General features: G+C 41.3%; 1 non-coding gene across 1 annotated transcript; it reads right to left on the bottom strand.

The window, feature by feature from the left end:
• Positions 1-11,657: 11,657 nt before the first annotated feature.
• LOC141567030 (small nucleolar RNA U13) lies at positions 11,658-11,761 on the bottom strand. Its single transcript, XR_012489429.2, has one exon. It is a non-coding gene; the product is annotated as a small nucleolar RNA U13 (small nucleolar RNA).
• Between the last annotated feature and the right edge of the window lie 4,634 nt (positions 11,762-16,395).

Genomic DNA, 16,395 nt, shown 5'->3' with positions numbered 1-16,395 from the left:
TAGAGGTGTACCTTTTTCTCCACCAAACCTTCAGGTGGGAGAGGACCTCCCTCCCCAACACATTCCTCCTGTTGCAAGATGATTCTCCATGGGTCTCTCACTTTTCTGCATGTCTTTTAAGCAAGGCACTGGCTCCCCTTTGGTCTGGATTATCTTTTCAAGAATATGTGAATAGTGAACTGCCTTGGAAGACAGAGATAAGTGTCTTTCTCCAGAGCAAAGGGCAGTTTGCTTAAACCTTTGAAAATGGTGTCTCCTACCAGAACAAGAGTGTAGGCAGGCTCACTGCCCATTATCAAATATTCAGGGTCTCTATGCTCAGTGATCCTTCTGAATTACAACCTTCTGTGTGTGCTGGTGTCACCTGGCCTGGTTATATTGGGGCTCAGGAAAACGGCTCAAGAAAATGTGGGTGCTCTGGCTACTGCTATGGTTGTGAATAATATCATGGCTTCTGCCAGGGTCCATTTAACTGGGACATCCTAACATGCTAGCTTACAAGTAGGATGAAGTCTCAGACCAGACCCTTCCCAGGCATCCCTAGTGCTGGAAGCAAGGCAAATTGCCCCCTAGCCTACTCTGTCAAGGCCTCTGAGTCCCAAACACTTCAAGTTTATTAAGGCAATTAGCACTGAATTTGTAAATGTAAAAATTTCATTTCCAATTTAATGATATGCTGTCTGCCCTGTTATAGACCATAGAAAATTTCAGATGTTGCCAACACTTAGGAATCTGCAGGGTTACAGGGCATTTCAAAGTTCTACATGCGATGTTTTAGTGCCACCTACAGGCTACTGTCTATACTCTCAGTTCATCCACAGTGGAATGGTGTGACCCATGCAAAGTAGGATGAATCTCACAAACACAATGTAGAGCTAAAGAAGCTAGCTAGAGAAAGTATGTATTGTATCATTTACAGAAAGTACAAAACGAGGTGAAACTAATGGTATCAGAGTTCTCCAGAGAAACAGAATGAATAGAATATATATATATATTTAAATTCCTTAAAATAAATCCCTTTAAATATATATTTAAATATCTATATATACAAATAAATTTATAAATATATATTAATAAACACATATATTTAAAGGGATATATATTTAAATATGAGTATATATTTAATCGGATTAATTTTAAGGAATTGGTTCATGTGATTGTGGGGGCTGGCAAGTCTGAAATCTGTAAGTCAGGCTGGCAGGCTGAAAACTCAGGCAGGACTTCTGTGTTACAGGGGGCAGATTTCCTTTTTTTCCCTGAACAACTTTAGCCTTTGCTCTTAAGGCTTTCCTGAAGAATAGATGAGGGCCATCTACATTATTAAGGGTAATCTCCTTTACTTAAATTCAACTGATTATAGATGTTAATCACATCTACAAAATACTTTCACAGCAACATCTAAACTAGTATTTGACTAAACAACTGAGCACTATAGCCTAGTCAAGTTGACACATAAAATTAACCATTGTGATCAACTCCTTGTCAACTTGTCAACATACCTCCTTAACCCTTTCCCCAGGAGAGACACAAAGTCCTTGTGTGATGTTTACTCTTCACTTTGATATCCCGTGACTTAAATATTATCATGTAAAATTAACAATGCTTAAATTCCACGATGCAAAGTTAGTATATTTTATGTCATATAAGGGAATAAGAGGGGAAGAATACAAAGATACTAGATATAGTTATAGATATAGACAAATATATAAGATATATCTATATATATATAAATAAACATTTATAATCAAATAAGGAAGAAATACTCATAACAATTACTGTCCTCATTTCTGGAACTGGTCATGTAGTTGCGGCTGGTATTTATAACTACCTTCTTTTACTAGCCATTCTATAGTTCCTTTGCCTTCAACAAGCATCTCAGCTGGTCGTGGTTCTTTGCCTGGTGGGTGACCCAAACCTTCATTTCTGCCATTAGTAGCCTGACTAGATTGAATTGTTGAAGTTTTCCATTGATCTTAATGCCAGAGCGTGGTAATACAAAGAGACGCCCTAATGGATCTCCTGTGTTCCAGATATATTCTTCCTCACCTCCACTGTGAAATAGCAGTCCAATTTCCCTTTAGTAGTCAGGAGCAATCACCCCAGACAGCACAGTAACTCCCTCTTTTTCCTGGTGGTTCAGAGACATAAGGAGCCCAAAGTAGTTGGGCAGCAGTGTTAACTTCCAGTTCAATGGAATCATTGCTGTGTCTCTGGGTAGAAGCATTCCTCCCTTTGAAACTAAGACATATAGATCAGCAGAGCATAAAGTCATGGGAAAGGAAGAAAAACTTCTGTTAGTGGGTCAATATTGAGTGTTGCTTCTTACTTTTTCGCCCCACTGATTCCTGGCTGTGGGAAAAACAGCACCATATATTGGACACTGATTCAGAGCTTATACAGCTTCCTGGAGAATATATTTCCAGCTCAGTAAGGTATTGCCATCTAGCTGGCACTGTAACTGAGTCTTTCAAAAAGCCATTCCACCATTCTATCAAGACTGTTGCTCCAGTATGGTGGGGAACATAGGAAGACCAGTGAATTCTATGAACATATGTCCATTGACACACTTCATTTGTTCTTAAGTGAATTTGTGGAGCAGAAGCAATGCTGTGTGGAATACCATGACAGTGGACAAGGCATTCTGTATGTTCATGGTGGTAATTTTGATAGAACCATTGTGTGCAGGGAAGGCAAATCCATATTCAGAGTAAATGTCTCTCTCAATAGGAATAAAACACTGCCCTTTCTATGATGGAAGTGGTCCATTGTAATCAACTTGCAATCAGGTAGCTGGCTGATCACCCGAAGGATGCTGCCATAATGGGAACTCAATGTTGTCTTTTTTGCTGGCAGATTGGGCACTAAGCAGTGGTTGTAGCCAGATCAGTGTTGGTGAGTGGAAATCCATATTTCTCAGTCCATGCATAACCTCCATCCGTAACACCATGGCCACTTTATTGATGAGCCCATTGGGTGATGGCAGGAGTAGGTAGAAAAAGAGGCTGATTGGTCTGCACAGAATGGGTCATCCTAGCCACTTGTTTATTAACATCATTCTCTGCTGAGGTCACCCTTTGATGAGCATTCACATGAGTCACAAACATCTTCATGTTTTTTCACCCATTCAAAGAGGACTATCCATATACCTCTTCCCTAAATATCCTTGAGCCAATTTTTCAATCATGTTTCTTCCAAGTCCATGATCATCAAGACACAGCCCATGAATCAGTATATAATTGTATTTCTGGCCATTTCTCTTTCAAACAAAATGAATAACCAGGTGCACTGTTCAGAGATCTGCACACTGAGGATTTCCCTTCACTACTTGTAGCGGGCCAGCCGCCACGAGTCCAACGGTTCCTGACAAGGGGAGTGGGAATGAAAGAAGGCACTCACACTTTGATGATGGCGATCGCGGACCCCAGTGTTCCTGGAGACCCTGAGTTTATTCTGTCCCCAGAATTTATACCTTCTGTGGACGTGCAGTTTAACAAGTACAAAAATGCATTACCTAGTTAACAGTAAAACTTTAACTTTAACACAGGAGACACAAAATTTACTGAAACTCCCAAATGTAATTATCTTATCAATAGCCCTGATAGGCATCAGCCTTCTGTTCTGGGAACTGGCCACTCCCACCACATTCCTGAGCAGCATGCAAGCTCTCTCCAGATGCAGGCAGAGACAATTGCTTCAGTGGGAGGAAATAGGTTAAGTATAAACTGAGCCATTAAGTTAAGGCTTTAAAGTTAACTGCAACCATGGCTCCCCACATCTCCCCCTTTTTTATTTTATATTTTTGAGATCGTGTCTGGCTTAGGTGGTCAGTACAGACATTTTCACTTACCCGTCATTGGATATCAATCATCAAAGCGATCGACTCCTGTCTTAGGTTGTAAAAACGCTTACTGATCATTACCCGTCATTGGCTACCGATCTCCTTTGAGGAAAGCCAGAGACAGCAGTGGCTTTTCCCAGGCAGGGGGAAGGGGAGGCAAGGCCTCTTCCCATATTTTTCTAAGGCAGCTCATTGGGGGTCCCCACTCGGTTTTGCCTGGCTTAGGTTGTATCTCCCTTGAGATATCTTACCCGTCTTTGGCTGCAAACCATCTTTTGGGGACCAGACAGAGAGACATGAGGTGTAAAACATAAAGATAAGCAAAGTCCTAAAAAGCCAGTCTTACAGGCTCTTCTTTCCTTAAGGAAAGACATGGGGGGACAGTCGGCTAGGCTGTTGTGTGACTACATCTCCCCCTTTTTTTTTTTTTTTTGAAGCATGAGAAACACAGAACATGTAGTTATTTTATTTACAGCCTGTCGGAGGGCTATTTGTCCACATCTGAGGACTATGTAAAACAAACAGAACAATAAACAGAATAGCAATATCCCCAGCAAAAACTCTACCCAAAGTCTTTATCCATTTAACAGGGTCTGAAGTGGAAAGTCCTTCTGCAGCTGTGGAAAGTGAGAGCTTTTTCACACCCTAGGGGCGTGGATGGGTATCTATAGATGTCTTCTCTTCTGTGGGCTGTCGCTCATGGTATGGTTTAACACCGACCAGGAATTTGCAAAGGTTTTTTCTTCCAGATCTGGAGGAATACAAGCAAAGCCTCTTCCCCGTGTTATCTCGCGGGGAGAAGCAGGATCAGCTTCTTCACGTAATATTTTAAACAAAGGTTGTAATTTACCAGTTGTCAACCGCAACTGAGGTCTAATCCAATTAATGTCTCCCAGTAGCTTTTGGAAATAATTTAATGTTTTTAAACAATCTCGCCGGATTTGTATTTTTTGAGGCACAATGGCCTGAGGCATTAAACAATATCCCAGATAAGAGTAAGGAGGCACTTGTTGAATTTTTTCTGGGGCTAGAACTAGCCCATAATTGTGGAGCTTTTTTTGTAAATGAGCAAAAGCAGCAAGCAACTTTGGTTCACAAGAGTGGGCAAGAAGTATGTCATCCATGTAGTGGATGATGTAAATATCTGAAAATGCCCTTCGGGTAGGTTTTATTGTAGCTGATACAAATTTTTGACATAATGTAGGGCTATTAGCCATTCCCTGAGGTAGCACTAGCCAATGATATCTCTTAAAAGGTTTTTGTAAATTAACAGAAGGAACACTGAAAGCAAATCTAGGGCAGTCATCAGGATTTAAAGGTATAGTATAAAAACAATCTTTTTAAGTCCAAAACAATTTTATATGTGTTTTTTGGTGTGGCTGTAGGACAGGGCAAGCCTGGCTGTAAGGCTCCCATTAATTTTATGGTTTTATTAACTTTTTGTAAATCTTGTAACAATCTCCACTGACCAGATTTTTTCTTAATAACAAAAATGGGAGAATTTCAGTGGAATTAGAGGAAGCAATGTGTCCCTTTTAAAGTTGCTCCTGTACTAGCAGCTTGTAAAATCTTTTGTAGGGGGGACCTTTGATCTTTTACGCCTGATAATTGTCTGATTGTCACAGGGGCTAAAACAGGAGCCTCAGGCTGTGGATCCAGCCCTGCAACTACACTTGGAGGAGAATTTAGTTGTAATCTAGGCTTTTATTTTGATTGAGATTTTAATAAAGGCCCCGTCTGCCGAGCCTTTCAAAGATAGGATATATTCCAAAATGCTCTGTGGACTCCCCTTGCTTGTGAGCTTCTTCACAAGCCATTTGAAGAGGGGATCGTACAACAGAGTCCGATCCTGGCTTAACATAACCTGGCGAAGGCTCAGCAGGCATTTCCCAAACCAAAGACTGCAGCGGAGGTCCCCACCTACGGGGCTCCTCAGGAGGAGGTGCAGAGGGATTAACTGTGGGGGGATCTTTACCCCGAGGATTCCATTGATCTCTAAAAGGAATCTGGGGACTCCGAGGACAATTTCCTCCGTCCACAGCAACTTTAAGCTCAATCAGCTGTCCCTGAATCTTTTTTAGCTGATCTGCAAAAGAAAGTGCAGTGTCTGCAGGCTGCTCGTCTCCTTGAGCCATAGCCACTAAAGGAGAGTTTTTGTCCCTATCATATTTAGCAGCCTCATCCTCTAATTCTTCCTGGTCTCTAGGGCTCAAATTTTCCCATATGTCGTCTGGAAACTCTTGAGCAACCGGCTCTTTGTTAACTTTAAGAACTCCCTCTAACAACTTTGCGCCCCCTCCCTCCTTCTCTCTCTCTGCCGGAGAAGCGGCAGAAGCGGCAGATGGGAGAATTTCCTCGTTTTCAGCTTGTTTCACTTTCTCTAGCTTGCAGCCCTTTTGTTTAAGTCCATGGGCAGCATAATAATCTTGTAACTGTTTTTCCACCTTTCTTTTGCAATTTTTATAAAACTTGTCTAACTGTTCTCTGCTCACCCGACTGCCACGGGCGGTAAGCAACTTCTTAAGTCCTCTAACATACAGGTCCTTGCTGCTGGCGTGACGCATCCTTTTTCCCTAACTCGGCCCTTCTTTCAAACAAAGAAAAACACCCAGGTGTCCTTCTGGCCGTGTCCCTTGCGGGGCTAAATCCGTCTTAGCTAGAGGCGCGCCGGTATAATCCCCGGACAGGTGGGTTGTAAAGCCCAGTCGCCGTTATGCCGTATGACAGAACCGGAACCGCAGGTTAGGACCCAATCAAGCTCCGTAACACAAAGTCGTGGAGCTATCACTCACTCACACACTCATTCGACCGAGGGGACAGTGCCTTGCTCACCGTGCATCCACTGATTAGCTCCAATGAGCTGGGCCCTTGCCACACGGTGTTCCTCACTATTACCCCTATATTCAGTCCCTGTTCGGGCGCCACTTGTAGCGGGCCAGCCGCCACGAGTCCAACGGTTCCTGACAAGGGGAGTGGGAATGAAAGAAGGCACTCACACTTTGATGATGGCGATCGCGGACCCCAGTGTTCCTGGAGACCCTGAGTTTATTCTGTCCCCAGAATTTATACCTTCTGTGGACGTGCAGTTTAACAAGTACAAAAATGCATTACCTAGTTAACAGTAAAACTTTAACTTTAACACAGGAGACACAAAATTTACTGAAACTCCCAAATGTAATTATCTTATCAATAGCCCTGATAGGCATCAGCCTTCTGTTCTGGGAACTGGCCACTCCCACCACATTCCTGAGCAGCATGCAAGCTCTCTCCAGATGCAGGCAGAGACAATTGCTTCAGTGGGAGGAAATAGGTTAAGTATAAACTGAGCCATTAAGTTAAGGCTTTAAAGTTAACTGCAACCATGGCTCCCCACAACTACTGTCTTGGGCAGTAGTGCTGCAGTTGTCCACTTTTGACTAGTGTCTGCATATCAGACAGAACCATTTGTAAACTTGGCTTGAGTTTTCTCTCCTCAGTCAACTGACTGTAGTGAATTCCCCCATGAGGCCATAGGTGGGGGTTGAAACAGAGAAGGTAGTATAGCAAGAGTGGGGGTTAATGGCCCCACTCAAAATGAGCAGCTTTCTGGGTTACTCAGTAAATGGGCTGGAGTAGCACACCCAAATGAGGAACATGTTGCCTTCAAAATCCAAAGAGGCCCACCGGGTATTGTACCTTTTTTTTTGGTTGTAGGAGCCAAATACAACAACTTATCTTTCATCTTATAAGGGATATCTTGACATGCCCCAAATCATTATACCTCTAGAAATTTCACTGAGATAGAAGACTCATGAATTTTTGTTACACTTATTTCCCACCCTGACACATGAATGTGTTACCAATAAGTCTAAAGAAGATGCTACTTCTCACTCACTAGATCTGATCAGCATAATGTCATGAATATAATGGAGGAGTGTGATATTTTGTAGAAGGGAAAGGTATTCAAGACCTCTGCTTATGGTGGTCTTTATTGACAAGTATAGAGAAAAAAACCATTTGTCAGATCAATAGCTGCATGCTAGGTACCAGGGGATGTGTTAATTTGCTCAAGCAATGATGCCCGTCTGGTAGAGCAGCTGCAAGTGGAGCCACAACTTCATTGGAGGTTAGGGCTTTAACATACGAATTTTGGGAATCCAAAATGACTGTATTTGGAGTTAGAGCCTGTAGGGAGGTAATTTAGGCTAAATGAAGTCATAAGGATGGGACCTAATGTATAAAACTTGTGTCCTTACAAGAAGAGGAAGAGATACCAGTAGTCTCTCTCTCTCTCTCTCTCTCTCTCTCTCTCTCTCTCTCTCTCTCTCTCTCTCTCTCTGAGTGCACAAAGGAAAGACCTTGTGAGGACACACGTGAGAAGGTAGCTGCCTACAAGCCAGGAAGAGAGCTCTCACTAGAAATGAAATCTGCCAGCACCTCTGTCTGGGACTTCTAGACTCCAGAGCATGAGAGAATAAATTTCTGTTGTTTAATCCACACAGTCTATGGTATTGTACTGTGGCAGTCCAAGTGAAAGTGAATACAACAGTGAAAGTGTATTCTTGGCCTTGACAGCTGAAAGAAACTGCATCTGGTAGAAGTCTTTATTAACAAGTATTGAGGAAAAAGCATTTTCCAGATCAACAGCTGCAAATCAGCTACCAGGGAACATGTTAACCTGTGCAAGCAATGAAACCACACCTGTAACAGCAACTGCAATGGCAGTGACTGCCTGGGTAAGTATATGATAATCCACTGTCATTCTCTAAGATCCATCTGTTTTCTGCACAGGCCAAATAGGCAAGTTGACTGGGGATGTGGTAGGAATCACCATGCCTGCATCATTCAAGTCCTTGATGGAGGCATTAATTTCTACAATCCCAGGAATGCAGTATTGCTTTTGGTTCACTATTTTCCTATGTAGAGACAATCTAGTGGCTTCCACTCATAGGTCAGGAAACATGTGTATTCTACCAGGTGATTGCTGAATATGTCTATTCCAATTATGCATTCCAGAATTGGGGAAATAAACACAGGATTGGTTTGGGGACCCACTGAACCCACTGCGAAATGGACCTAAGCTAAAACTCCACTGATAACCCACACCTGGAATTAGTGTCAGTTCAGAACTAGTGTTCAGTAATTCCTGAAAAGCCTAATTATTTTCTATTCCCCAAGGCATAATCATCCTTTGGTAAAAGGCTCCAGGTCCCTAAGGGAAGGTTGAGAGGAAGATTAACAGTATATATTTTGGGCAGTGCAGCAGGGCCCTTCCTAAAAGAGATCTGGCTTCCCCTTTATTCAAGAGGTTCTGGGTCTCTAAACTGGCTCAAGTTTGGAATTGAATGAAGGTTGTGACTCTTGTTTTTATGATTCAAAGCTTTTTTGTACTTGTTCTAGAACTCTTACACTTATTCAGATCAAGTAAGAATGTCTAGATAGTCCATCTAGTCCCTTCTAGAGACACCATGATCAACTAGCCAATGCTATAGGTCTCTGCCAGTAAGACTATTTTGATTATTGCTTTGAATCGGCTGTCCATTATGGTAATTGGGGTCATCTTGTCTTTAGCAATTATCCTGCTATCCTGGGATCCAATTATTCCTATTGTGTTTAAGGATCCCAGTTCAGTGGCAATAGTTCCTACTGTAATTTCTGACCTACAGGGAAGTGACCACAGGAGTTCTTCATGGATGCTGGGGCTCCCCTCACAAATTTCTGTCATGGTGAAAGATGTGTCTTCTAGACTCTTTTGGAGTGAGTGGGCATGTCTTATACAATAAATTTACTTTAACATTCCAATCTCCCTAAGCCTTGTATACCAAGGCAGGCCTGGCATTTCAACTTCATTGAGTATAGGTCACCTTTAGGAATATGTTTCAGCCAACCAACCAAGCAACCCACCAAACAACCAAATAAACAACCAATTAGAGTCTTTTCCAACCCCTTGAATTACAACATTGAATCCAGAACCTCTGCTTAGTCAGTTCATATCAATAAATTCAACCCAATCCTATTTTATTTACCTTCCATCATTATCCCACACCCGTAATATACATTTCCACATACATTCCCCAGAATTATGTGTATAAACTAGAAAAATAATGCAGTTCTTTTGGATCATAGTGCACCTCCTCATGGATCAAACTTTTGGGGGTTGCTAGGACTTGAGTTTTGCTACAGTTCTAGAAGTAAAGAGGGGTTCTTGAGGTGAGTCCTAAGGAGAATCGGCAGTGTCTTGCAAAGCAACTACCTGAGAGGAGGCCATTACAGGCTCCTTAGGCAAAGCAGACTCAATGTCCTCAAATGGGGGTGGAAAAATTGCTTCTACTGGCAAAGGAGACTTACTGAATTTAGGGTTCAATGTCCCCAACTTCATCAGGATCTGCCCATATGTCTCTATTCCAGTTTGCAGGATCTTTTTTTTTTTTTCTAATCCATGCTCTTACTTTAATAGTGAGGCTGGAAATTCAACCATTTTCAGGATGAGACAATGAATTTGGTTTTCAGAAATCTCAGCTCTGTGGTGACAGGAGAGAAGTGATTCTTTCAGGGTAGACATTGTAAACTTTCCAGTCAGTTACATGGTGCTTGAGCTGGGAATTTGAAGTACTGAGTTCATCCTTTTCTTTCCCTACTTTTCCAACACAGTTAAGAGTAACAGCCTATCTCATTATACTCCTGAGTTTAACAAAAATATTCTAAGGTATCGAATACGTGGCCACTCTGAAACTTGTTTTGTGTTAAGTATTTTATTAGGAGTATCCAATGTTGATATTTTATTAGGAGTAACCTCTATTGCCACATCATGCCATTGGTGCCTACTTTATCACTGGAAAGAGTCATTAGTGCCTTTAAATCTAATCAGATTAGAGAACGAATTCCAGGAACCACAGAAGAAATTCAGAAAATTTATCCTTCAGATTCTCTTCCTTTAGAACTACTCTTGGTATCAAAATCTTTACCAGTCAGAGTTCTCTAGAGATTGAACCAATAAGATATATATATATATATATATATATATATATATATATATATATATATATACATGGATTTACTTCAGAGTATTGGCTTATGTGATTGTGGGGATTGGCAGTTCTGAAATCCAAGAACAGGCTGACAGGCTGGAAACTCAATGGAAGCTGATGTTGTAGTCTTGAGTCTGCAATCCATAGGGCAGGCAGGTAGACTGGAAACTCAGGCAGGATTTCTGTATTACAGTCTTGAGGCAGAATTCCTTCTTTTCCCTGGGAATCTTCAGTCTTTGCTGTTAATTCTTTCAACTGAATGGATGAGGCACATCCACAGTATTAAGTGTCATCTCTTTTACTTAAAGTCAAGTGACTATAGATATTGATCACCTCTACAGCAACATCTAGACCAGTGTTTGATCAAACAACTGGGCACCTAGCCATCACACCAATCTAGGCTGTTAGAAATGAGGATAGTGGTTACTCTAGGGGCAGAGGTGTAATGACCAGAAAAGGAAGCACAAGGAGGGTTTCTGGCATGCTGATCATGTTCTGTTTTTTGGTTCAGTGATGGTTGCATGGATGTATGTATTCAGTTTGTGAAAAGCCAGTGAACTGTACACTTATGACATGTGTACATTTTGAAATGTATATTTTACTTCATTAAAAAGTAAAATGTTAAGAAGAAAGGAAATAAGACAAAAAACAATGGAAACAAGAAAAAAGCATTACACTACTAATGGAGGAGATTTTTAAAATTATAAGATATATATATATATATATATATATATATATATATATATATATATATAAACTTAAATGTCTTGGTGAAATAATTGATTTCTTTTTTTTTTTTTTTTTTTTTTTCACGTCAGACGGGTAATGTGCAGATGTCGTAACAAGGTTTGTGGGAGGCACACCTCACGCAAAAGCGTGAACACCCAATCATCACACTTATGAACTACAAAAGGATCGAAATAATTGATTTCTAAAAGAAAATATAAATGATCAAAATTGACTTGATAAAAGGTAGGAAACCTAAAGAGACCAAGTGAAAATTTTTAAGGTAGTTAAAATCAACTATCCCCTCACTACCAAAGGCATCAGGTCAATGCACTTCTATGGATATCATCTACAAAATCTTCACAGAATAGTAGTAGTTCCTATGTTTTTTATAACAGGAAAAAAAATGTGAAAGCTTCTTAACTCATTGTAGGTTAATATAATTCAGAAGCCATAAAATGACAGGAACAGCATAGCATGAGTGCAAAGTACACACAAACTATCTGCCTATATTCTGTATACAGAAACAAAAATCCTAAATAAAATATTTGTGAATCACCAGCCATATATTAAAACAATAAAAAAATTGGTGGTAAAATAAAACACAAATTCCTAATGAAGACTCTTTAGAAGCCAGAAATAGTAATTCAATCTTTTAAGGAATTCTACCATATTTAAAGCAGTTTCATGCTCATTAGGAACAATATAAGTATGACCGCAGCTATTATTCAACAATATACTAGTGTTAGCACTGGCTTTCTCTTCTTTTTTACAATACAGGTAACTGAAAACCTCCAAACTAGTTTTCCCAGACTCTCTTACCAGCTCTCACTTTCTGGTTAGGTTCTGCCTGTGTGAGACACTAGTGAGAGTCTGAAATGTGGGAGAAAGGAAGAAGCCTTTTCCCATCTCTGTGGAGGCATCTAGGTAGGTGCAGTGGTGGTGGCAATGGGCGAGTCTGGCTTCCCACTCAGTTGTACATTTCTGATAGCAGCAGCAGCAGCAGCAGCAGCAGCAGCAACACTCTGCTCTGTCTCCAGCAGTTCCAGCAGAGGCTCTGGGTCCTCAGCTGTACACAACTTGTGGCCCTTGCTCCTTTGACTGTGGCTCCTGTAGGACACCTGCTGAATCAGCTGGAGTGTTGACTCCCAGCTTCCTGCTTATTGGTGGTCAGTGTTCTAACATCAGCAGCCGGAGGGTCAGTGCTGGTAGGCCCTATTTTCCTTTTGATTCTTCTTGTCCTAAGGGTGGAAATTTTCCTGCAGTTATTAATCTCTTGGTAACCTCACATGGTTCCCTTTTTGCTGTTAATTCATGGTTACAATATATTTATAACCAATTTTCTGTGTTAGATTTCCTGTTTCAAGTAAGTGGAGTGGATACTGTTTTGTGATTAAATACTGACTGATACAAAGTATCTGTACTCATTATTTGCAGCTGGCATGCCTTTTTTTTAAACTTATATACCCAACTGAATCAATGTAGAAGCTAAATGATCTAAGAGTCCAAAAAGGGAATAGATACAAAAATTAATAGCTTTCTTATAAGCAATATAGAAAAAGAGCCCCTTCACAATAGTATGAAAAACTACAAAAAGTTTTTGAAAGCCTAATAAGAAACATGCAAAATTATATGAAGAAAAACTTTATACTGAAGCACGTATAATAAAACCTATATGAATAAAGAAACAAAGCATACCTATGGTGCTTTATATGATAGTACATTACCAGGGGAATGATTAAATAAACCACAATTTGACCATATTTTGAAATGCACAGGTTAAAAAGAATGAAAGATGAATTGGACCCATGTGGAAAAATCTCCAAGACATATTGGATATGTTTTAAAAACCAAAAATTGGTATAGTATTTGTGAATTTATTCTAAAAAGCTTTCACATACTAGGTACACATATATGTTTTATGTCCTGTAAATCCATAGAAACAAGTGGCAATCATATTCTTTGGGCAGGGAGATTAGATTTTGGGGTGAAAGGGAACTTGAACTTTTTACTCTCTCTATGTACCTGCATTTTAAAACATTTAAAAACACTCATAATAATTTTTAATTGTAAGAAATGTTGAAGAAGGTCCAAGATAGTAAATTAGGTCAATGCTATGCCTACTCCCTCCCAGGAACACACCAAAACTACAAATAAATTATAGAAAAGTCAACCTCAAGAATCATCTGAAGACGAGATGAAAGAACCCCTAATAAGAATATAAAGAAGAGGCCACATTGAGAGTGATAAGAGGGGCAGAAATGCGAAATTGAATGACCCAAAACCCACAGACAGTGGTTGAACACTGGGAGGGACATCTTGGTGGTGGAGGTTGCCCTGGAAAAGGGAGGGGTCCCAGCCCTATACCAAGCTCCCCAGCCCAGGGGTCCCAAGCCAGGAAGAGGAATTCTGGCAGTGAAAATCAATGAGCATTCTGTTTGTCTGTTCTGGTGAGATGGAAGGCAACTGAAAACTCAGACACCCTCTTAAATGGCCTGTATACAGACTCACTTGCTTGCAAACATTCACCTGGTCACCAGTGGAGGGGCGGCAACTCAAGAAGTGCCAGAGACATACTGGGAAAGACTAAGTTGTGTGGCTTCAAAGTGAGGGCTGGAGTGATAGGAGCCATTATCCCTGTGTGTTGCCTGTCTCACATGTAGCCTACAAGAAGGTACCATCATTTCTATGTTGAACCTTCCCCAAAGGGTCAGATCTGAGATGCATTGGTCTGGTAAAATCCACGCATGAGCACTACTACGGTGATGCCATGGATCTCTGCCCTGCACAGCTAGTACTACATTGCTGGAGGCACACCCGACTCCTGGGTGCCAGCTCCACCACACAAACTGTGAAAGCCTTTTGCAGCAGTGGGCAGCCTGCAGCAGCTCAGAAAACTTTTGGGAGGGAGGCTAGTGAGCCACCGCCTGCACCACAGCCTCTCTTGTGTGGCTCTTGTGGATCTGCGAACCCAAGTTGAGCAGTGGCTGGCTGTGGTGTTCTCAGGACATTTTGTGAAGTGCTCATGGTCCAGGCACTGGCGTGAGAGCTGAATCTGCATTGACCTTGAAAAAACCACCAGCCACAACTTGTGACTCCCTGGGACCCCTCCCCACCCAGCTAGTGCTGCATTACCAGAGTCACTCTCAACATCTGGTCAACCAGCCTGGCCTATGCACCTAAGGATCCTTTTTCAACAGCTGAGACTTATGGGCAGGTGGCAATAGGCCTAGGGGGCCCTGGGCCTTTTGCTAAGCTGCCCCAGGCCCCAAACTAGAAATGGTGACAGCCAGCCTTGGTTCACAGTAAGCCCACCCCTACATGCCTCCAGGTGCAGCATAGTCAGTAACCAACCACATATAGCTTTGTAGCTCCTACCAGGTAGCCCCAGACCTGTAACAGGTAAGGCTGAAACTGGCCTGCATGGGAGTCCCTCCCAAGAGACACCAGAAACACACCACAGGCTGGCCCCAGAGCACTAGCTGGCTAGCCCCACAAGAGATACACCCAAAGGGTAATCTCAACAGGCACAAGAGCCTGTGGAGTGAATCCCCCTCTGAGGGTCACCCCACACACAGAAACTCATACACTGTGGGCATAGCCAATCCTCACAATCAGTCAGCCTGGGAGTCAGTCCCACTCGCTGACACACCAAAAGCAATCAGGGCTCAACTATTATGCAACAGGAGAATACACATAACACACAACAGGGACACTCCTGGAACACATGCACAGGAGACCAGGGAGACTGTGCCACTGGATCACACAGGACACCTATTACATAAGGCCACTCAACAAAGACTGAGAGACATAGGCGATCTACCTAAAACATAGCAGCAAGCACAGAGAGGCAACCAGAATGAGGAAACAAAGAAATATGTCCCAACTAACAGAACAGGAGAAACTTCCAGAAATATGACTAAATGAAATGGAGCCTACCAACCTAACAGAGACAGAGGTGAAAACATTTATTATAAGAATCCTTAAGGAAATTAATGAGAACTTCAACAAAGAGATAGTAAACATAAATAAGAACACAGAAACCATAAAAAAGAACAAGTCAGAAATAAAGAATACAATAACCGCAATAAAGAATACACTAGAAGGAATCAACAGCAAGTTAGATGAAGCAGAGAATCAAATTAGCGATTTAGAAGACAAGGTGGAAGAAAACATCCAATGGAACAACAAAAAGAAAAAAGAATAAAGAAAGAAATGAAAATTGTTTAAGGAAACTTTGGGGCACCATCAAACATAACAACATTCTCATCATAGAAAAACCAGGAGAAGAGAGAGAGCAAGGGATTGAGAATGTATTTGAAGAAATAATGACTGAAAAATTCCCTAACCTGGTGAAGGAAATAGATATACAAGCCCAGGAGGTATAGACAGTCCCAGACAAAATGAATCCAAACAGGCCCACACCAAGACACATTATATTTAGAATGGCAAAGGTTAAACACAAAGAGAGAATCCTAAAAGCAGCAAGAAAAAGGCAACTAATTATTTATGAGGGAGCTCCCATCAGACTATCAGCTGATTTCTCAACAGAAATTTTGCAGGCCAGAAGAGAGTGGCAGGAAATATTCAGTGATGAAAAGAGCCTACAACCAAGACTACTCTACCCAGCAAAGCTATCATTTAAAGTTGATGGAGAGATAAAGAGCTTCTCAGACAAGAAAAAGCTAAAGGAATTCATTACCACCAAGCCAATATTTTTTTATTTTTTATTTTTTATTCAGCTTCAACTTTATTTCTCCAAAGACACTGAATTGGATGGTGAGTTTAGGAAGTCAACAAACACTTTCTGCTTAGCAAATAAGA

Source organism: Rhinolophus sinicus, chromosome 4 (assembly GCF_057876585.1).
Source record: "Rhinolophus sinicus isolate RSI-liver-muscle chromosome 4, RSI-T2T, whole genome shotgun sequence".
NCBI lineage: Eukaryota > Metazoa > Chordata > Mammalia > Chiroptera > Rhinolophidae > Rhinolophus > Rhinolophus sinicus.
This window is presented reverse-complemented; position numbering and strand designations above follow the sequence as displayed.